This window comes from Hippopotamus amphibius, chromosome 2, assembly GCF_030028045.1.
Source record: "Hippopotamus amphibius kiboko isolate mHipAmp2 chromosome 2, mHipAmp2.hap2, whole genome shotgun sequence".
NCBI lineage: Eukaryota > Metazoa > Chordata > Mammalia > Artiodactyla > Hippopotamidae > Hippopotamus > Hippopotamus amphibius.
The window spans coordinates 19459384-19482905 of NC_080187.1; the positions used below are offsets into that span (position 1 = coordinate 19459384).

The following is a 23522-nucleotide window of genomic DNA, read 5'->3' on the forward strand; positions in this document are numbered from 1 at the left end:
AGAGCACTCTCAAATACAACAACCAACTCAGAGGTACCCTAGACTTCCAGGGTAAGATGAAAACTTAGAGTAATCTAGCCAAACACTCTCATCCTTAATGGCTTGAAGTCTGAGACAAGAAATGTGGACTCACTTTTTCAATGTTCAAAAGCAAGTCGGTTGCCAGTAAGAAGTCTGTTGTGGAATACACACACACACACACACACACACACACACACACACACACAGGTCCCTAAAAGTATACGCACAGATATTAGTTTTATAAGTCTGGAACATATTTGTTGTTGGTTGACTTCCCTCTGTTGAGTTCTTACTGGAGAATGTTCCAGGGTTTAAATTCAGAATTGGAAAAGAGAGTAACACATTTGGGGGAAAGTTAGATGGTTTTGAAGTGGATAAAGAAATTAAGATTGATGAGCATCTTTTTTTTAATTAATTAATTAATTAATTATTTTATTTGTTGGCTGCATTGCGTCTTCGTTGCTGTGTGCGGGCTTTCTGTAGTTGTGGAGAGCGGGGGCTACTCTTCATTGTGGTGCATGGGCTTCTTATTGTGGTAGCTTCCTGTTGCAGAGCACATGCTCTAGGCATGCGGGCTTCAGTAGTTGCAGCACCTAGGGTCAGTAGTTGTGGCTCGAGGGCTCTGGAGCGCGGGCTCAGAAGTTGTGGTGCACAAGCTTAGTTGCTCCATGTGGAATCTTCCCGGACCAGGGATCGAACCTGAGTCCCCTGCATTGGCAGGCAGATTCTCAGCCACTGTGCCACCAGGGAAGCCCTGATGAACATCTTTTGAAGCTTCAAGTCAGGAACCTGGGGATAAAGTTGACAGAACAAAAGTGGAAAGTCAAAATACCTGAAGTCACTCCAATGCATCTCCAAGCAGAATATGAGATAGGGATGGAGGGCTAGAGTGTATCAAAGAGAGATTGACAGCCTAAACAGCCTTTGACTCCAACTCCTTGCCTTATGCCTCAGTTTCCTCATGTGTAAAATGGACCAAGGACACTAGATGATTTCTAAGGGCCCCCCTATTCAATCTGGTTTAGCTTTTAGGAAGTAATTCACAGCTCTACTCAACACTGGCAGTTTAGGAAGCTAAATTGAGGTAATTCTGGATAACTGTAAAACCTATCCACTCCTCTACATTCTCTCTGAGTGAGGGGCTCTCCTCACCCACATGAATCTGACCTGTTACATCCAGCATCATGCCCACCCCTTCCCTGCCTCTACAGCCCGCCTCTCAAGGATGAGGATGCATCCAGAGATAAGAGAGGTTAAGGAAGCTTTATACAAATAGATAAGGAGCCAGGGTGAGAAGTGAGGAGGCGATGGTGTAACTGGAGGAGGGACAAAAGGAGAAAAGGTGGGATTTTATTTATGGATGTTGCCCCCATTCATCCTGACTATGGTCACAGGAGCACGTGGTGGAGTCCTGAAGTGTCACCTTCATGACCATAGCGTCAAAACACACGTCAGCATACGATTCAGGGAGAAAATGGCATTGCATTTCTTCTTCTCCCTCTCCCCCCCTCCTCTGCTTTAGCATTACTCTAATATTGTATTTATTTATTTGTTTGTTTAAAAGAGGCAGCATGCTGCAGTAGTGACGACGTGGACAACTTTAATATTTACAGTTCTTAGTGTGCTTATTTGCTGCTAAGGACTCTGTTCTCTCTGGATAAAAGCGTCCCAAGCACCCTACATGCCTGCTTTTATAGATGAAGAAGTGGAGGTTCCGCGGGTTAAGTAACTCACCCAAGGGAATTTAGCAAACAAGCAGCAGAGCCAGGAATGTTGAAAAGAGTTTAGACTCTAAATCTCAAAAGGCCAGTTGGAGCCACTGGTTCTCTGCAACTTGCTAGCCGTGTGAACATGGGCATGTTATTTAAACTGTTGCAGTCTCAGTTTCCTCACTTGGACAGCAGAGAATAGCTCCCTCTCAAGACTTAGATAAATATGAGTAAAGGTGCTAGCATGTGTTTGGCACATAGCTGGTGTCGATAAACACGAGCGCCTCCTTTCTCTTTGCCCTTCATTGTCTAAAATCTGATTTTAAAATGATTGGCTCTATTACATTTTTAATTCTGCAATTCTATAGTCGGAACACTTTCCTGGTGCTGAATCCACACCAAAGAAGCCTCATTTTCCCCAAGCCTCTGCCTCTACAGACACTAAACTCAGACAATACACACTCTTTCCAGTCGTTGTAAAGGATATGGCTTTGGAGTAACAAGGGGGAAAATATATCATGAGTAATATTAACAAGAAACCTCCATAAAAATTGGCCCAAAGCTTCTAAAATTCTTGTGGTTCATCATCTAAATGGAAACTTGGTCTCCCGATGGTAGATGGCAACATTTTAGGGCCCATCTTCTACAAGTCACTAAGGATTATTGATGGAAAAAATTATAAGATATCATTTTAACCAAGGATAGAGACACTTAAAGAAATTTCCCCAAAGAACATCAAGTAACAATCTAATATCAGCAGGACGTCAAAGACCTCGTAATTCCTATTTGTGAGTCGAGAATATGGACCTGAGAGAGGTTTCCAAGTGTCTGTTAATTCAGTACGTTCTGAACTGAGTGCAAGGCATCATGAACTGCCACCATCCGCCTGAGAGTCTTTTATCTCAGCTGGCTTTTGAGAGAAATACATCCTGCTCTGACAAAGTGAGTAACAGATTAGAATCCTTTTCAACATCACTTTTTTTTTTTTCTAACACCCTGATTTTTTTTTCTTCCTGCTGCTGTTGTTAGAAAAAGAAGAAAAGTAATTGGCAGTCTGGTTCTTGGTTGTGAGATATTTATTGCCTATCTCCTTTGGAACCCGAAGCTTTGTCTTCACTCTATGAAGCTGATGCCTAGAATTTTCAACCTGGGAGAGGAATGAATAACTGGTCTGATCCCCATCCAGGCTCTCTTTTTGCAGGTTAGATGATGACATAAAGAAATTAGCTATATAGGCAGTTTTAGAACTCAGGTCTTCTGACTCCCAGCTTAATGTCTTTTCTATATACTTCTGTGTTCTCTTGAAGACTAAATGGTTTAGCTTAGTATTCAAGGGCCTACAGCCAGTTTATAGAAAAGTTACTCTCACTACTCATAGCTTATGAATTCAGTCCACCAGAGCTCTGGCTTATTTTCTCATGGGCAACTTGTTAAGCCTTATTCTATATGAATGGGAGCAAGAGTAGACTCAGTTAATCAATAGGGCTCATTTTTACGGGGAGGATCTAATTAATACGACTCATGATATATTTCATTTATCAATATGTCCAAGGCCATATCCCTACTGGTGACTGGGCACAGTGTCAAAAGGGGAAGCTGGTCCTGATTACGACTGGCTCCTTCTTCTACAGTACCACTGCTTTAGTTCTGGGGCAGATTAGTAAACGCCTGGACTTGTTCTAGAATACTGCACCTCTGTCTCCCATGATGTATCCAACACTTGATTAACTAATGTTATGGGTTCAAGAGATGTGTTGGTATCCAAAGTCTCCCCTTCTTCTCTCCATGGCTCCCTGACAAATGGAGCTCTCAGAGGAACAATAATTCCATCATAGAGAAAGTGCTTCTTTAGTAACGGCCACCAAGTGATCCACTGAGGTTGCATGGGTATGGAATTTGTCTCAGCACAAGAAAAGCCTTTTACTTTATAGCTAGTATTCAAAATGGAAAGGGAAGCCACCTCGCGAAGTAGATACGTGGAACATTCCAGATAAGTGGAACAGTCACGTAGAGACTAGACAACCACCACTTCAGTGGGAAGGAGACGGGGCTGTCAGTGTGTTAAGAGCTTACTCTTTGAAGTCAGACAGAAGAGGCTTTATACCTGCCACGTCCCAACCTTGAGACTTGGTGTTATTTACCTACACTGTCCTACACTGTGCTAGCATCACCTGGGAGCTTGTTAGAAATGCAGAAATGTGGGCCCCACTCCAGATGTAGAGTCCGAATCTAGATTTTAACAAGGTCTTCAGGCCATTCATATGCACACTAGAGTTTGAGAAGCACTGACCTAGGTTTTCTAAACCTTGGCTTGGTTATTTATTTATTAAAATGTGAAAACAATACCTACCTCTCAGGTGTGCTTCAACAATAAATCAGATCGTGTTATGGAAGGTTTCAGCACCGTGCCTAACAGTTAATACTCAATAAATTGTAGGTGCTATTATTAGTCTCTCCATAGATGAATCCAACATTGAGTTGGAAGTTGAACTAAATTACTTCTACAGTCTCTTTATTACTCTAAGACCATATAATTCTATAGTTTTATTTCACATATCTTGACATTTTGGGGTCAAATCATTACTCCAACTCCCACACCAAGAATATAAATATATTTGGAAAAATCATGTTATATTATGGTATGTGTGTTAGGCAGATGTTCTTCCTGTCCTCCCCCTCCCCCACACACACCCCCACGTTGTAAAGAGACTGCATCGGACACGCAGGCGTTGCACTTCACTCACCCATAAATATGGGTTTGGTAGGGAGTGGGAGCATATTGGGGTTGCATTACATCAATTTTACTTAGTCTGGGAACCAGAGATCCTTCTTCCTTGCTGCTACTGAGAGATCCTATACTGTCTTCAATCTATCATTCTCCAGTTGAAATTTACATTTGTCATGGTTAATGCAAAAGCATTGTATTCAGTGCCATGTACGAAAGAGAAATTTAAGCATGCAGTTGATCTCAGAGTCCACAGGATCATAAACCTGATGACTTCACTCCTCAGCTTAAAGCCCATTAATGATTTGCTGCTGTTCTAAAAGTTCCAACATCTTAATGGGACCTACAAATCCCTACATGATTTGACTCCTGCCCAATTCCCCAGGCTTAGTGCATACTCCCTTTCCTCTTGTATCAGTTCTCTATTGCTGTGCAGCAAATTTCCCCAAAGTTTCATGCCTTAAAACAGTAAGTATTTATTACCTCGCACAGCTCAGCTGGGGAGTTCTGGCTCGGGATTCTCCTGAGGTTGTAGTCAAGATGTCATGTGGGGTTGCAGTTATCTAAAGGCTGGGCTGCAACTGGAGGATGTTCTGCAGTGGAGCTGACTCACACACCTGGCAAGGGAAGGCTCCTTGTTGGCGGAAGGTCTTGGTTCTTCCCTTATGTGGTCTTCTCCATAGGACTATTTGAGCATCCCCCTGACGTGGCAGTTGGCATTCTGTGAGATTGAGTAATCCGAGAAAGGGCATGGTACAAACTGAAATGTCTTTTTTGACCTGGCCTTGAATTTCACACACTATCATTCTCAAAATATCTTAGTGATTACACAGATTCACCCTATTTAATGCAGGCAGAAACTACAGAGAGTATAAATAAAAACCAGGAGACTAGAATCACCAAAAATTATCTTGGAGCCTGGCTACCACCCCTCTCATGCTCTAAGTATTTCAGTCGCTCAATTCATATTGAGATCTCAGAAGCACTAGGCTCTCTCTTGCCTCCCAGCCAGTACATAGAGTTTCCTCTGCAGAGATCTAGTTTATCGCTTTTTCATCCTTCATTCCATATGTTAAATGCCATTTTTCCTGGGGAGTCTTACCTAAATCTTTTCCCAGGCAGTTCAGGGACCCTTCCTGTAGGTACCTGGTACCCCCCACATCCCAGAACTTTTCACAGGAGACTGTAATGTTCTCTTTTTGACCGTTCTTCTTGCCAGACTTAAATAGCATGAAACAACCATTCTATGCCCAGAAACTTGCCCTGTACCAAGAATCGAGGAGGCGTTCTGTAACTACAGAGCATCTCACAAAGGGAAGCATGGGTGAAAAACAAAGGTGATCTCTTGACAGGCTCATCTCTCGACACCTGACTGTCTGAGGCTTCCCCAGGGGCAAGGACCAGGATGCTGTCTGGCTTCTGTCACCCTCCATTGTGTTGTGGGCTCCAGCAGCTCCAGGATCCAGCTCACTCAGGTACCACCAACTGATAGATGCTTAGACTGCTGCAGTAATCTCTGGAGGTGTCAGAGGACGCTAATGGGAAACGCTGGAGCATTAACTTCTTTGGAGAACATCATGACCGATGAGATACTGCCCAAGTAAAGACTAAACAGGTAAGTTGCTTTCCCTTCCTTTTTGCTCACCCCTGAATTGTTCTGATACATAGTGATGATTCTATATGCCTCTCCAGAGACATCCTCCATGAGCTAGCCCTCAGTTGCATGTTCCTGTGAAGCTGTGGATAGCTCAGTAATTCATCCTCTTGTGCTTGCTTTGCTTTTGTCCCCAGCTCACTTCCCTCCCTTCTTTTGGGGTGGAAGTCCCAATAAAGTATTAGAATATAAGCATTGCCTCATTCTCTTGTGTTCGAAGGAAGAGGCTTTTCAGTGACCCAACTCAGTGTAACTCTAAAGAAAGTCTAAGGAAAATGGTGGAAGTTGGAACCATTGTGAAGAAAGGAGAGAGTGAAGGGGCAGACCCTGGAAGAGTAGCAGAGCAGGCCCTGAAAGGGTTACTATCCATAAAAATGAGAGTTAACCACAAAAGACTTTATAGATTATACTGCTGCGTGGAAAACAATGAAAGAGAAAGGACCAAGCCCTGTTTTGTCCACAGGGCCTCTGCAATCAACCATGGTGACAGTGCCTTAAAGGCTCACACCATTAATAAAATTTACCTAGGAAACAGGGATATCCATCCTTGATTTGTTAGTAACTCATATGACCTTGGAACATGTCACCTCCTGATTCTTCCCTAGGATTTTCTCCTAAAAAAAATAAAAATAAAAAATAAAATAAAACAGATTCGGATCAATCAGCAGTGAGATTCCTCATAGCCTACGTTTTCTTTCCTGATATGTTTTAAAGCCTCCAAATGCTCATGATTAACATCTGCACGGCCAGGCTTTAGCTATGTTTCGACTAATAATGCAGAGGCAGTGAGGAATTTCTTCTTCAGAGCGTAATGGCGTCTCAGCAAGGCAGATGCATAGCACTGCTTTCCATCCTGGCGTGCCATTCAGGAACACCCAAGGAAATAAAAGTATGAAAGGTCCTATGTGGAGACCTAATTTCATCCACTTTTAAAATTCAACAGGAACACGCTTCAGAGGCAGGGCACTGGGAATCTGAGCCAGCAACTGACAAATTCAAACCAGCCCATCCATTCCACCACAGCCAGACACACGCATGGAGTCCTCCCGCTGCTTTCCTCCCTCTTTCTTTCTCTCGTTCTCTTTCTTCCTCCCTCCCTCTCTCTCTCCCTTCCTTCCTTCCTGCCTTCCTTCCTTCCTTCCTTCCTCTTTTTTCTTCTATGAAATAGAGAGATTATCAGTGTAATGGAAAATAGTGGACATTTAGTATTTCCTATGAAAAAAATTGGTCAAATGAATGCATATTATTGGTTTCCATGATTCATGGAACATCCCATCCCTCGACATGCACTCAGATTTCCAAACCCCTCAAACACTTACTGAGATGCTAACTGCCTCTGGATCCAGGGTAAATGGAACTCATGCTTCTGGCTTTTTAACCTTGAGTGTCCTTAGAGTTGTTAGAACAGTTGATAGAGCAAAGGATAGATAATCCACAGAGCTGGGCTGCAGTTCTGCAGCTTTGTTTCTGAGTGAATGGTCTTAGGCGCATCTTTTACTCCCTGGCCCCCTTTTTCTTCTTACAGAAACGGGAAACTTCACAACAGTCTACAAACGTAAAACCAGGCTTGTTGGCAGAGATGTTTCCTTGTGGGACTTGGCAGTCCTCCCCAGGGTGATGAAAGCTCTTTTAGTTATGTTAACATTTCTAGCTAACTAAACACTGGTGGAAGCATATGATGGGGGAGAAAAGTACTGCTCCACGTGTTTGGTTATACAGACAGAGGGACTGCTAATTTATTGGCATTTTGCTTTGTGGGGTAGGGGACTTTGTGAGGGATAGGTGAGGGGGAACCTGGTTAGTCAGAACCACAATTATTTCACCTTTCCAGGAAAAGCAGAACCACAGAACTTCTTGGGAATTTCTCTCTTTTTCCAAGAGATTCAAAGACAATGTGGGGTGCAGGTTCAGAGTGTCCTCAAGAGAACAGTTAGAGAAGATAGAGGAGAGATCATGGGGACACGGTGAGACCAAAAAGCTTCTTCACAGAAGACATATAGACAGTCCAACTACATTTCATTATATTATATCATAATTATGTGCTATACCATATCCATTGACTGCAAAAGAAAAATGTCTGGTCATTCCTGCAATGTGGCCTTTTGGTTATTTTTTTTCCTCCATGCAGCACTTGACTCACAGAAGCAAGATTTAGTTGTTTTCTTGTTTTTGTTTTTGTTTGTTTTTAAGTGTTATTGGAATATAGTTGATTTACAGTGTTGTGTTAGTTTCAGGTGTATAGCAAACTGATTCAGTTATACATATACATGTATCTATTCTTTTTCAAATGCTTTTTCCATTTAGGTTATTACATAATATTGAGCAGAGTTCCCTGTGCTATGCAGTAGGTCCTTGTTGGTTATCTATTTTAAATATAGTGGTATGTATATATGTCAATCTGAATAGCAGCCCCTTCACTTTGAGTGGAGGACCTCAGACAAGTTACTGTACCTCTCAAGCATTCACCAAGGATCTACAATGTGCAGACTGCTTCTAGAACCTACAATGTACATGACTGCTATTAGAGCCTTTGAAGCTAAGGTTGAATAAAACATAGACTCTGCACTCAAAAAGGAAGCAGAGGAAAAAAAAAGCAAAAATAAAACTGTAAAAATAAGTGTGATAGTAGAAAGAGACACAAAATACTATGAAAACATAGTAGAGACAACTTGGCAGTACACTCAAGGAAGACTTCCTGGAGGAGGTAGTGTGAAACCTAAATGCACACATATGTTAGCCAGACAAGAAGTGGGGAACATAGATGAGTCAGACATGGGTAGAAGTGAGACATTTCAATATGGTTGAAACAGAGTCACATGGCTTGGGATGGAGTGTAAAATAGGCTAATATGGAAATCCAATTTAAAAAAAACAGACAAAAATAGAATAATTACTACAAATATTCAGATCACAAATAATCAAGTATATGAATTTGCCCTCTAGGCCCATGAAACCAAACACAGTTTCAACTTGCAGGAGGAGGAAAGGGCTATGATGAGACTTTCATATTACAAAGAATACTCAGTCCGTTGTGTGAAATGGACTGGATGGGACCAAACTCAACGTACAGAGGTTGGTTAGGAGGCTGGCAATGATGGTGGCTTAGACTGGCTTGGAAGCAGTGGAGGTGCTTTTCTGAGATTATAAGAAGGGAGAATCTATACAAGATGGTAACTGATTGGATGATTGGATGTGGGGCTGCGAGAGGAAAAAGAAAAAAAAGATTTTTCTCTCTTGGATGATTGGATGAATAACAGGGGCTTTCCCCTGAACCAATACCATGAAAAACTAAATAGAGGAAAGAGGGAGAGATGAGAGGTGATAAGGCCAGTTATGCGTATGCTGAGTTTGAAGGCCAGTGGGTTATCACTGTAGTGGCGTCAGGCAAGTAGATGGATATGTCTCAAACTAAAATTAAAAGCAACACAAAATAGAAAACAACCAGAAGGACATATTTGGGGAATCATCAGCTTGTACCTGTTCTTGGATCTCAGCTTTAGTAAAATGGGGAAAATACTATTTACCTATTTACTTCATGAAATTGAAGTGCAGAATGAATGAGGTAGAGAATCTGAAGTTAGTTGGTAAACTGTATGGTGCTATACAACTGCAAGGTGTTTCTTATTAGCTGCGGAGCACTAGGGCATAAATAATAACTTTATTAGGTTCATTACGTCATCTCTACCAACAGCACTATTTTCATATATGACCCTTGGCTAAAAGTAGCTCTTTAGAACTTAGCCTGGGTTTGCAAATAGATTCAGAGGGAAGGAACTGGGTCAGAAGAAAAGGAAGGATAAAAAGGAAGACAAAACCAGAAGGCACATATAAGAAGATACAGAGCACTTGGTGCCCCAAGCATTTGCTGGGTACCTTCATAGGCATTTGCTTAACTGTCCAAGAGGTCCTGAAGAATGAAACAAACATTGCTGCTAGATTTGTTGTCCAGATAGATTCCCTTCTCCCATACTCACCAAAAGAAAATCTAAGTCATCTGGATCAGTTACGTGTGGTCTGTTATTTTCCTACTCAGTTAGTTGGTGCAGGACCCTTCTGGATTTTGCTTGGGGACAACAGCCATAACCTCCAGCATCACTACCAGCCTAGAATGGAGCGAGACTGCTCGATAAACACCTTTCCTCTGCATACTCATAACATTCTGATGAGATGGAGGGGGTGACTCAGCCATAGACTAGGAGACGAATAAGTATCGCCAGCTCCACTCAATTATGGGGCCAGAGGGAAAGGCAGTGTTTGCAAAAGTCAAAACAGATTTTCGAAACAGTTTCTCTTCCAGCCTCTGAAAAACCTGCTCATTCAATTTCATTTCTGTTGATGACTTTGGCTTCTGAGACAAGGCCTTTCTCTGGCGGCCCAGAGCTCTGACAATCCCCCAAATGTCAGGGGCTTGGAGAGCTCCTTGGGGTAAGGTGTCCAAAAGGACAACGCTCCCAAGCCTCAGAATCTGTGCTGAGCTCCGGAGCTCCTACGGAGACACTGAGTTGCAAATGTGAATTGTTGGAACTCCTCAACCACAGCCTCCTGGGTGTTCTGACAGCTTGGGCTCCTTATTTGCTGCCTTGTAGTGATTAATTACAACCAGCTGGCCAGGTTTCATGAGACCCCACTTCCACAGCAGCCGCAATTGACTTAACTTGGCCATTTGGAACAAAAGACCCAGCTCAGACCCTGAGTGCCCTTCACTAGCCCACCACAAAAAGGAGGATTTATTATAGGAAAGGAATTCCCATCCTCTCCTCTCTTCAATTCAGGGTAAATAAAGAGAGATGGGTTAAGGCTGGAAGTGTGATGAACAGGGCCATTTGGTCTAGGCCATAGTTGTGGTCCTGGCTTAGACCCCTTACTGCCTGTGTGGTGCTAGTAGGTAACTTCTCTGAGCTCTAGAAACCCTCAAGACATCATGGGGAGGGGTCCATGCTCTATCACATGATAGACGGGAGGCAGCTTGATAAAGTACCCTGACTTTCTCTTCTTCAAAGCTGTACACAACATCACATAAAGTAGGTGTGGTTTGTCACAAGATCTTTTGTCTGGCACTGATATTGGAACAATGGTAGCTCCCAACACATGTATGTATCACCCGTCGTTTCATTTTTTTGCTCAAACTCTTCCCTTTGCCTGGAATGGTCCTCCCTCTAAACACATCTGCAAGATCACCTCTTTCACCTGCAGCCTCAATATCATCAGAAAATGTTCCTCCTCTGTGCTCCCAAAGCATCCTCTGCCTACCCTAGTCTTGACCCTCACTGTTTATCACATTAGCTGACCATCATCTCTTCATCTGTTTCTCTCTCAGGCATTAAATCTCAGTTAATGCTTGTTTATTTGAATAAACTTGGCCCATTTCAGGAATAGACCATTTTTTCCCTATAATCATAAAATAACTAACTTGAGTAACCCTCCAGCATTTACAAAGCACATTTACAAATATTTCCTCATGTAAGCGTAAAGACACCTTTATAGGACAGGTTGTGTTAGCCCCATTTAATAGATACAGAAACCAAGTTTCTTAATAAACTTATATGGCAAGCACATGACAGAATAATAATATACACACAGTGTATCTGGCTCTAACTGCAGAGACCTTCCTTCAAGTACTGCTCAGAAGCACTATTAAAGGGCAACTGATTGCAGCAAAGTTGTTTTGGTTTGTTCGTTTTTTGAGTGTCTGTTATGCACTAGGCAGTATTCTAGGTATGAGGGAGCAAAGATTAGTGAGTTAACTTGAGTAAGACTCACAGTTGAGTGAGTAAAATTAATAAAACAAAACATTCACCTATTCAACTCACCTTTCCTGAGAACCTACAGTATTCCAGGCATCAGACTATGTGCCCATTCTAAGAGCGTTTATACTGTTGTGAGAGAATGTGAAGGCACTCCTGGTACAACCCAAGGTAGATCATATGGATTCTACATTTGCATAAGTTTGAATTTTATATAATGAACATATATTCATTTATAATCAGAGAAAACAAGTTAGAGGGGGAAAAGGAACATGATAGGACATATTGCTCACCTTTGTCTCTTTATACATCTGTCTTTCTCCATTAGCTTATCATCTTTAATCTATTAGCCAAAAGAGCAATCAGGATAAAGCAATGAAGAATTTCAGAAGCAGGAGAGTGCCCATCTATCTGGAGAATCAATGAAACCCTCATTTTATTTGTGCCATAGTTCCATCTATGAGCAGATGTTTCCAGGGGGGTATTTTTCTTTTTTTAAATTTAAACAGAGGAAAAGGCAGGATGGTAAAATAAATGTTTTTATTTGTGCTTTGTTTTCTTTCTCTTTTTATTTGTTTTATTTGTTTTCTCTGTTGGACATCTCAGAATATTCAATGAGCATGTGTTTCTTGAAATAATGAGTACAGTAAAGGAGGAGGATAATATTTTGGATTTCTCAAAAAATTATTATTCTGAAAACAAGCCTTGAGAGTAGTGTTCCCAGGAAAACACATTGATACATATTGCCCCTCTGGACTCTTAATATCGCTTTAGCTTCATCTGTGCAATGGTGATAACTGCTCAGGTGAGCCTGGGCAAGGATAAGAAAAAAAGGTGTATACTAGAGGGTACTTTGGCAACACAACAGTTAGGCAAAGGTAGCTCAGCTCCACCTGAACATTGTTTCCTGTATGGAAACAGCAACAACCTCACTTGATATTTAAAAAAAAAGAAGAAGAAGAAGAAGAAAGAAAGAAAAAAGAAAGAGAAAGAAAGAGAAAGGAAAGAAAGAAAGAAAGAAAGAAAGAAAGAAAGAAAGAAAGAAAGAAAGAAAGAAAGAAAGAAAGAAAGAAAAGAAAGAGAGAAAGAGAGAAAGAAAGAAAAAAGTTTCATCTTATTTGCAGCCACCAAGCCTTCCTTGGAAGGTTAATGCATGAACTGGGATTTGCGAACCATCTTCTCAATTCCCATCAGGCTTCAACAATGGAAACACTGTGACAATGTCTTCATGAACACAAGATCGCTTTGCAGAACGATAGACTTCCCTCTACTTTGGAACCACCAGGAGCCAGCCATTGTCTGGAAATAGCATGGTGTTTGGAGTCAGTTTCTCCATCCAACAAATGGGGATAGTAATGTGCTTTTTAGAGTAAATGTGAGGATTATGTGGGCTGATTCTTGAAAAGACTCTCACAATGCTAGACACATTGTAGGCACTCAGTAACAGAAGCTGTTAGCTGCTACTTCCACAAGAAGTTGAAACTCCTTTACTAGTTTGTAAGATGAAGCACCATCTTCTGACCCGACAGAGCAACACAATTTAAAAGCCCCTGCTGAGAATGAAGGCCCAGCATTCATCTTCAGTAATTAATACATGCCCTGGGGGATGCTTGGATTGGAGATGTGAGGGCGGGGGACTGTTTTTCCTTTTTGATTGAGTGTCTTTTTTATCCCAAGCTATTCTAGATGTCATGGAGAGTTAATGAAGACATGTTGTACATCCACTGCAAATGCAGTAAAAGAGAAAGTACAACCGATTCTGCCACTGTCTGAGTAGATTAAACCCTCAGTTACACTGGAAGTGCAGGGGAAGAAATGAGAGCCTCGTTAGGAGATGGATGGGGATGAAGCTGGTTACAAAGGCAGAAAGGACAGAGGGCAATCCTATTCCATCTTTCCACATCTCTCCTGTTACTTTTTCTTCCTGCTTCAACTCCCCTTCCCCCACTGGCTAGGGACAAGGAGCGGGCACATGGTGTCTGTGCCTTCTCTAGCATCAGATCATAAAACCAGCATAATTCAGTCTTACTAGTGTGTACAGAGTGATGATATCTGGGCTCTTCTTATCTAGCAAGCTTGCCATGGATAATCTAAAAAAAGGAAAGCAATACCTGTTCCATCAGTAGCTCTTGCTGCTCGAGGGTTGCCCTCAAATAACAGATGTGTAGTCCTTCAGATTCGCAGCCATTCACAACACTTGAGATATCCAACGGAGAACAATCTCCCAGTGTTGGGATAAACCACATGATCGGATGCCTGAGGATCCCCCCACTCCTGCCATCTCTTATGTATATGATACATCTGAGAAATGGTTGAATATGTTCTCTCCAAAAGGCTGGGGAGGGCACTCCTTCTTTCATGAGACAGCAATTTGGAGGGACCCCAAGGGGGCAGCTAAGGAGGTTAAGAAACTCTGCAAAATTGTTTGGAATCCTCTAGAGAAAAATTTCCTGCATAAATCTTAGCAATTATGACTCTCTCTTAAAGAAAGAAACAAAGACTGAAAAAGAAGAAAAAAAAAATGTGAAACAAACCCTAGAGTGATTTCTACAGTGTGGCCATAAAGCAAGCTTTTCTCAGAGGAACAAAGTGATCTCCATTTTTAGGGAATTTTCAGTTCCCCTCTGCTCTTCTAGAAAGGATCTGGTATACTTCAGCGAGTCAACTGAGTCGTTAAAAGTGATTGCTCTGCTTCATTCCAAAGCAATCCCCACATAGAACCCTAGAGTTACATCAGACAAGGAAATTCTCTCCAGAAGAGGAAACGGTGCATGGTTATAATCTAGTGCTTTTCTGCACAGGTTTAAGAATCAGACAGAACTGAGCTCAAATTCTGGCTCTTCTCTCATGCAGTGTACTTAACCTCTCAGAGCCTCAGTTTCTTCCTTGTCAAGTGATGATCACTCGTGATATTATCTTTGAGGGCACTGTGATCATTAATTTGCTGTATCCATATTGGCATACACCATTCAGTGTTTTAATGCTCTAGTTCTACATGGTAACAAAACTATGGGATGTCACCTCTGTGTCAATTGCACTGAACTTTTTCTCTCATCTTGAGATATATTTGACCACCCTATAAAAAGCAGGTTTCATAAAATCAACTCTCATACTTGAGATCCCAGAGTCAGTAAGCTGCAGAGGAAGGAATCAAACCCAGTTCCATATAAATCTAAACTTTTCAGCATTTTCACCTGACAGTGCTGTTTTGAGCTGGGAATGTATTCAGTTATTCATTCATTCATGTATTCAGTCATTCAAAAAAACTTTATTGAGTGAATCTGGGGGTACAGATTAAATAGATAAAAACATCTGAAAAACTAAAGTCCTTGTGAATGTAAGGTGTTATAATGAGGGTTTGAAAGCATGTCTGTTCTCCCTGGTACTGTGGAATCAGAAACATAACCAAAATCCACATCCCCTGCTACCTCATCTTATGGCATAAAAAGAAAAAACCCGCATTACAACCCACTGCTGATATAATTCATCTCAAAACCTTTGGCTCTTCAACAGATTCAAAGTGTATCCTCTTGGGTTAATTTTATCACAGCAGTGGGGACAACTGTCAGGAAAACCAAACAAACCTCCTCTTCACATGACCCGCTTGGGAGTCAGGTAGACCAGTGTTTATGCTCTGCTCCTCAGTGAAATTAAGTAACTTTTCGTAGCTCTATTTCCTCAATGGTAATGTGTGTTTAATAAACAGTCAGGATGCCGTATGCGATGTTGTGAGCGTCTTTGCAGATAAGTACTAAACTAATGTACCATACCTTTATACCTTGGGCATAATGGCTTTCTAGTGGCTGAACATCTCAAAGATACTCCAGGAGTGACCTGAAGGATCCAAATTGAAGTAAATGTTGATTTAACCAAAAATGTTCCCATAGTATTTGGAGTCCCATCAAAATGTCTTCATTATGGGACAAAGTTTTCTACACATGAAAGCTTTTTCATCAGTTTTACAAGAAAATTATCGAATGAACAACCTAACCTTACACCTAAAACAATTAGAAGAACAAAGAAACCCCAAAGTGAGCAGAAAGAAAGAAATCATAAAGATCAGAACAGAAATAAATGAAAAAGAAAGGAAGGAAACAATAGCAAAAATTAATAAAACTAAAAGCTGGTTCTTTGAGAAGATTAACAAAATTGATAAACCATTAGCCAGACTCATCAAGAAAAAAAGGGAGAAGATGCAAATCAACAGAATTAGAAATGAAAAAGGAGAAGTAACAATGGACACCACAGAAATACAAAAGATCATGAGAGACTACTACGAGCAACTATATGCCAATAAATTGGATAACCTAGAAGAAATGGATAAATTCTTAGAAAAATACAATCATCCAAGACTGAACCAGGAAGAAATAGAAAATATGAACAGACCAATCACAAGTACAGAAATTGAGGCAGTGATTAAAAATCTCCCAACATACAAAAGCCCAGGACCAGATGGATTCACGGGCGAATTCTATCAAACATTTAGAGAAGAGCTAACACCTATCCTACTCAAACTCTTCCAAAATATTGCAGAAGGTGAAACACTCCCAAACTCATTCTACGAGGCCACCATCGCCCTGATACCAAAACCAGGCAAAGATATCACAAAGAAAGAAAACTACAGACCAATATCACTGATGAATATAGATGCAAAAATCCTCAACAAAAGACTAGCTAACAGAATCCAACAGCACATTAAAAAAATCATACACCATGATCAAGTGAGGTTTATCCCTGGGATGCAAGGGTTCTTCAATATACGGAAATCAATCAACGTGATACATCACATCAACAAATTGAAAGATAAAAACCATATGATCATCTCAATAGATGCAGAAAAAGCTTTTGACAAAGTTCAACATCCATTTATGATCAAAGCTCTCCAGAAAATGGGCATAGAAGGAAATTATCTCAACATAAGAAAAGCCATATATGAGAAACCAAAAGCCAACATCATTCTCAATGGGGGAAAACTGGAAGAATTCCCTCTAAGAACAGGAACAAGACAAGGGTGTCCACTCTCACCACTATTATTCAACATAGTTTTGGAAGTTTTAGCCACAGCAATCAGAGAAGAAAAAGAAATCAAAGGAATCCAAATTGGAAAAGAAGAAGTAAAATTGTCACTCTTTGCAGATGACATGATACTATATATAGAAAACCCTAAAGACTCTACCAGAAAACTGCTAGCACTAATTGATGAGTTTAGTAAAGTAGCAGGATACAAAATTAATGCACAGAAATCTCTTGCATTCCTATACACTAACAACGGAAGAGAGAAAGAGAAATTAAGGAAACTCTCCCATTCACCATTGCAACAAAAAAAATAAAATACCTAGGAATAAACCTGCCTAAGGAGGCAAAAGATCTGTATGCAGAAAACTTTAAGACATTGCTGAAAGAAATCAAAGATGACACAAACAGATGGAGGGACATACCATGTTCCTGGATTGGAAGAATCAACATCGTGAAAATGTCTGTACTACCCAAAGCAATTTACAGATTCAATGCAATCCCGATCAAATTACTAATGGCATTTTTCACAGAACTAGAGCAAGAAATCTTACGATTTGTATGGAAACGCAAAAGACCCCGAATAGCCAAAGCAATCTTGAGAAGGAAAAATGGAGTTGGTGGAATCAGGCTTCCTGACTTCAAACTATACTACAAGGCCACAGTGATCAAGACAGTATGGTACTGGCACAAAAATAGAAAGGAAGATCAATGGAATAGAATAGAGAACTCAGAAGTAAGTCCAAACACATATGGGCACCTTATCTTTGACAAAGGAGGCACGAGTATACAATGGAAAAAAGACAGCCTCTTCCATAAGTGGTGCTGGGAAAATTGGACAGCAACATGTCAAAGAATGAAATTAAAACACTTCCTAACACCATACACAAAAATAAACTCCAGATGGATTAAAGACCTACATGTAAGGCCAGACACTATAAAACTCCTCGAGGAAAACATAGGCAGAACACTCTATGACATCCATCAAAGCAAGATCCTTTTTGACCCACCTCCTAGAATCATGGAAATAAAATCAAGAATAAACAAATGGGACCTCATGAAACTTAAAAGTTTTGCACAGCGAAAGAAACCATAAACAAGACTAGAAGGCAACCCTCAGAGTGGGAAAAAATAGTTGCCTATGAAACAACAGACAAAGGATTAACCTCCAAAATATACAAGCAGCTCATGCAGCTTAATACCAAAAGAGCAAATAACCCAATCCACAAATGGGCAGAAGACCTAAATAGACATTTCTCCAAAGAAGACATACAGATGGCCAACAAACACTTGAAAAGATGCTCAACATCACTCATCATCAGATAAATGCAAGTCAAAGCCACAATGAGGTATCACCTCACACCAGTCAGAATGGCCATCATCACAAAGTCTGGAAACCACAAATGTTGGAGAGGGTGTGGAGAAAAGGGAACTCTCCTGCACTGTTGGTGGGACTGTAAGTTGGTACAGCCACTATGGAAAACAATTTGGAGGTTCCTTAAAAAACTACAAATAGAACTACCATATGATCCAGTAATCCCACTCCTGGGCATATACCCAAAGAAAACCATAATCCCAAAAGAAACTTGTACCATAATGTTTATTGCAGCACTCTTTACAATAGCCAGGACATGGAAGCAACCTAAATGCCCATCAACAAATGAATGGATACAGAAGATGTGGCATATATATACAATGGAATATTACTCAGCTATAAAAAGGGATGAGATGGAGCTATATGTAATGAGGTGGATAGAACTACAATCTGTCATACATAGTGAAGTAAGTCAGAAAGAGAAGGACAAATATTGTATGCTAACTCACATATACGGAATCTAAAAATGGTACTGATGAACTCAGTGACAAGAACAAGGACGCAGAAGCAGAGAATGGACTGGAGAACTCGAGGTTTGGGAGGGGGCGGGGGGTGAAGGGGAAGCTGAGATGAAGCGAGAGAGTAGCACAGACATATATATACTACCAACTGTAAAATAGATAGCCAGTGGGAAGTTGTTGTATAACAAAGGGAGTTCAACTCAAGGATGGAAGCTGCCTTAGAGGACTGGGGCAGGGAGGGTGGGGGGGACTCGAGGGGGGGGGAGTCAAGGGAGGGAGGGAATACGGGGATATGTGTATAAAAACAGATGATTGAACTTGGTGTACCCCCCAAAAAATAATAAATAAATAAATAAAATTTAAAAAAAAAAAGCTTTTTCATCAATTTTAATGTAAATTCCTTCATTTTATAGATGAGGCCAATAGGTAATTTGCCCAAGATTGCATAGGGAATTGTGGGACGAATAGGAACTTGAATACAAGTGTCCCAAATGCTAGTTTGAATTTTTTCCCACATAGAGAGTTGCATATTTTTTTTTCCTTCCAAGTATACTTCCTGTATAATCTTCAAAATAAAGGAGGGATAAGAGATGTACAACTTAATATTTCAACGTTAAGGATTATAGGTTTCTTCGAGGGCGTAGTGTCGATTGGCTAAGAAATATACACCAGTGTTGGTGGATCTTATTAATCAAAAAAGATGCCTTTATGACATATTCTTGCAATAAATTTGAAGTAATAAACATCCCCTAGGTTTGTTTGTTTCTGTTTTATCCTAGCAACAATTAACACATTAGTTAAGAGAATAAGACTTCGGAGCCAGACAGATAAGGATTAAATCCTGGCTCCTCTACTTACTAGCTCTGTAACCTGGATCACATTTTTACATTTCTGAACTTCCATCTTTAAAATAGAAATGATTAAGATACAAAATTTATAAGGTTTATAGGAATATAAAATTAAATACCATTTATACTTCATAACAAAAAGCTTGGCTTTAATAAACCCTCATTGAACTGTAGTTACTGTTGTTGTTGCTGTTATATTGTATTCTTCTCTTGGGAAATCAGTAATTCAAAGTTCCCAGGGAGGTGCTGAACACAGAAGCAAGGCAATGTTGAGTCCTTTTGACCAGGCATGAGGAAACCTGCTTCCTTCTCTGTCATACGTATAACTTCTTAACTGTGTGACTGGGTCAACATATTCCTTCTCTGGCCACAAGTTGTCCCATATTTCAGAGAGAGCATTTTCTATTGCATGGGTTAAAAACTTGCTCTCAAGTTGTCTTAAACAAAAAGCTGCTCTCAAGCTGTCTTAAACTTGAACTTAAAATGTGGAAGTTCAAGTTCAGGTAATTGAAACCTCCATGGGTAATCTCTCCTTGAGGCTTTGCTTGATCCAGGACTCAAAATATGTCAAGAAATCTGTGTTTTTCTCCGTTGCTGAAATCTGTTCTCCTCAATGTTCATTTCATTCCCAAATTCCACATGGTAGCAATATGGTTGACATCAGCTCCAGAGCTAAATGCCTTCAACTTCAATTTCAGTGAAAAGAGAGCACTTTGCTTTCCCGAACGGATCCAATAGAAGAACTCAGCCTGGTTCTCATAAGCACAGATTGGTTCAGATGCTCACCTTGGGCCAATCCCTGTGGACAGGAGGAGGGAACACTATGTTTCACTTAAGCTTGAATCACATGCCATTGCTGAAGATGGAGGTGAGATGGTCCTGTTCATATAACCAACAGTTGAGAAATGGACCCTGTATTAGTTTCCAGTGCTGTATGAGGAATTACCATAAGCATAACAGCTCAAACCACACAATTTTATTATCTCACGGTTTCAGGATGTCAGAAGTCTGGGCACTGCACAAATACATTCTCTGCTCAGAGTCTTACTGGCTAAAATCAAGGTGTCTGTCAGCTAGGGCTGTAGTCTCACCTGAGGCTCAGAGTCCTCTTCCAAGTTCATGCGGTTGTTGGTAGAAATCACTTCCTTTTGGCTGTGTGACCAAGGTCCCTATCCACTTGCTGGCTTTTTGCCAGGGACCTCTCTCAGCTCTTAGAGGCCACCCTCAGGTCCTGGCCACATGGTCCCATCCTCACAATATGGCAGTTTCTTTGTCCTTAGGTCAGCAAGAGTGTCTCTCTGACCCTTGACTTTCTTTTAAATGCCTGATTAGACCAGGCAATCTAGGATAATCTCCTTTTGGATCAACTCAAAGTTGACTGATTGCTCATCTAATATAATTAGCATTATATCCCATTGGTTCTGTTACACACAGAATGTATACAGGAGCAGGAATCTTGGAGGCCATCTTCGAATTCTGTCTACTACAAACCAACCAAAGGAAAATGAGAATCTGGTTAAAAAGAGGACATTAAATGTTGGGCAACCAGGAGAACAAAACCCCTGCTTCCCTTCAGAAAAAGGAAAGTTCTGGGATTGGCCCAGGTTATCTCTAACATTGCTTCCAATTCAAATCCTGCTTCCTTTTTTGAAATCAAATATAGAATCTAAATATTTCCAATGCAGTTGGGGAAGTCAGCAGTAACTTTGTATGAAAGTCACCAGAAATAGAGGGCAAATTCTTTAGAAATGTCATCTTACGGAGTGTTTTCCCAACAGTTTCTGTAATTCTCCCCTTTGGGGGGCATCTCTTGCCCACCTCATTACTATTTCCTGACTTACTGTTGACAGCCCATTTTTTATAAGACTGGAAGGATACAGTCTAATCTAAGACCCAAGGGGGTTGAAGGAGCCTTCCTAGAATATGGCCCTGACCCAGCAAACGAGTCACCTTCTCCAAATTCTTAGAGCTTGAGCTATGGTTTATCTCTATCCCCTTGTTTTTGGCAGTGGACGAGGAGGATGTGGTCAGGATCGCAAAGGCATTACTCAGAGCCAATTTGGTCCAGAGGAAAGAAAGAAGACCGAGATCTATTCCTGCATGGCTCCATTTCTGTCTGCAAAAGATTCCCAGAGGACTGCCTGAAGGACCTTGGCCTTAGTTAGGAGCTGACTGACCAGCAGGATTTGAACACGGATCTCCCAGCCCTGGCTTTTCCCCATGCATAAGCGGAAAAGAAGACATGAGAGAGCAAACAACCTCTTCCTTGGGAACAAAGCTCGGTACAATGTCTCAGGTTCACTGGGCTGAAATTTTATAAGTGATGGAGCACCTGCTATGAGTCGATGCAGCATCTATATCCTCTATATCCTGACTGTACATAGTGGAGGACCAGAGAAGACCTCTGCCACAGAGGAGTTAACAGACTACCAGCTGAAATTCATAAGTGTGTTTGGATAATTCCAGCAAAATGTGAAATGTTATGATAGAGGAAAACGCAAGGCATAGCACCTAATGGAAACCAAGGCAAAGGAATCAGGGAAGGCTTCCTGAAAAAGGTAGTGCCTAAGTTGAGCTTAAGGAATAGAACGATGTTAGCTGGGTGAAGGACAAAGGTCAGAAGGGTAACCTGAGATGAGCAAACAGCGTAAGAAAAGGGTCTGACGTATAAAACATCCACGTGCATACAGAGGAAAATACACATAGATTGATAGCGTTGGGATATGAACTTGCTTATGGTGGGAGAGGGGTGAAGAGAGCTCTATAAACAGATGAGTGAGGAAAGATCAGCAGAAACAAGTCCTAGAGAGTCTTAGATGCTACATTGACGAGCTTGGTCTTTGTCTTCTGGATGATAGAGAATCCCTGACGGGTTTTGAGCTGAGGCTATATTTGTTTGTTATGAATTCCTCTGTCTGTGGGGTATGGAATACATTTAACACTACAAGACTGGGAATATAAAGCTCTTAGCTCTTGGCGGCTGCGATGGTTCAGATGAGGGATGAGAGATGGTAAAAGTCTGAACTATAGCATTGAGACTAGAGAAAAAAAACAGGCTTAAGAAATATTTGGGGCATAACATCTGCAAAGTTGATGGACTGGCTGTGGTGTCTGATGGAGAGAAGAGCATCAAGAACAATGCCCATACCGACTTGCTAAAATGTTACCTTTTCTGTGTGTGTGACAGATGAATGTTCTACCAACACTTGTTGAGCACCTATTATGTTCCCAACCTGTTTTAAACCCTTAAGTATACATTATCCTATTTTACTTCCCAACAAACAACTCTATGGGACAACAGGTAAGGTAATGGAGTCTTAAGGAAAGAACCAGCTTGTTTAAGATTAGCTAGTAGCAGAGGTAGAAGTAGTCTGTATTTGTTTCATAGAATAGATGGAGTTTGCTTCAGTCCTAGACCATTGAAATGAGGATTGTATAAACTTAAAATGCATATTTGGATTTATTCCAAAGAGAAGCATAGAGAAATAAAGATGGTAGCTTTTATAGGCCACTATCTTTGTGTCACCAACTCGGGCGGTTAAGTTTAGAGACCTCCAGACCATTGTTTTTCCTCCTTATCGGCACATTGGAATTACCTAGGTAGCTTTAAAAAACTACTGCCTGTGCTCAATTCCAAAAGACTCTGATTGAATTGTTTTGGAGTACAGCCTGGGCATCGGGACATTTAAAATCTACAAGTGATTATCATTTACAGCCAAGACTGAGAATCATGAAGCCTTACTGCAGAACAAGCAACAAGTGATCTTCTCTGCTGAACTCTGTCCGTGACCCTGTCTCCCTTCTTCTGCCTTAGACTGTCTGACTCTCACGTGAGCATCTTTCCCAGCATAGCTCTCTCCCTCTGCTGCAGCCTCCCCACTGCTGGTGGTCCCATGTTCTTGGCACAGATGGATCTGCTACCTAATTGCCTGCTTATTTGTCAAGTGGTTGTCCCCAGCAGATGTTCCCATGT

General features: G+C 41.0%; 1 long non-coding RNA gene across 2 annotated transcripts; it reads right to left on the reverse strand.

Moving 5' to 3' along the window:
- Positions 1 to 467: 467 nt before the first annotated feature.
- LOC130846401 (uncharacterized) lies at positions 468 to 14115 on the reverse strand. Of its 2 annotated transcripts, none has more exons than XR_009051563.1 (3): positions 13964 to 14115; positions 4939 to 5176; positions 468 to 810 (listed from the first exon to the last, which is right to left on the reverse strand). It is a non-coding gene; the product is annotated as an uncharacterized LOC130846401 (long non-coding RNA). The 2 variants fall into 2 exon arrangements; XR_009051564.1 differs by lacking the exon at positions 13964 to 14115 and adding an exon at positions 6634 to 6718.
- Between the last annotated feature and the right edge of the window lie 9407 nt (positions 14116 to 23522).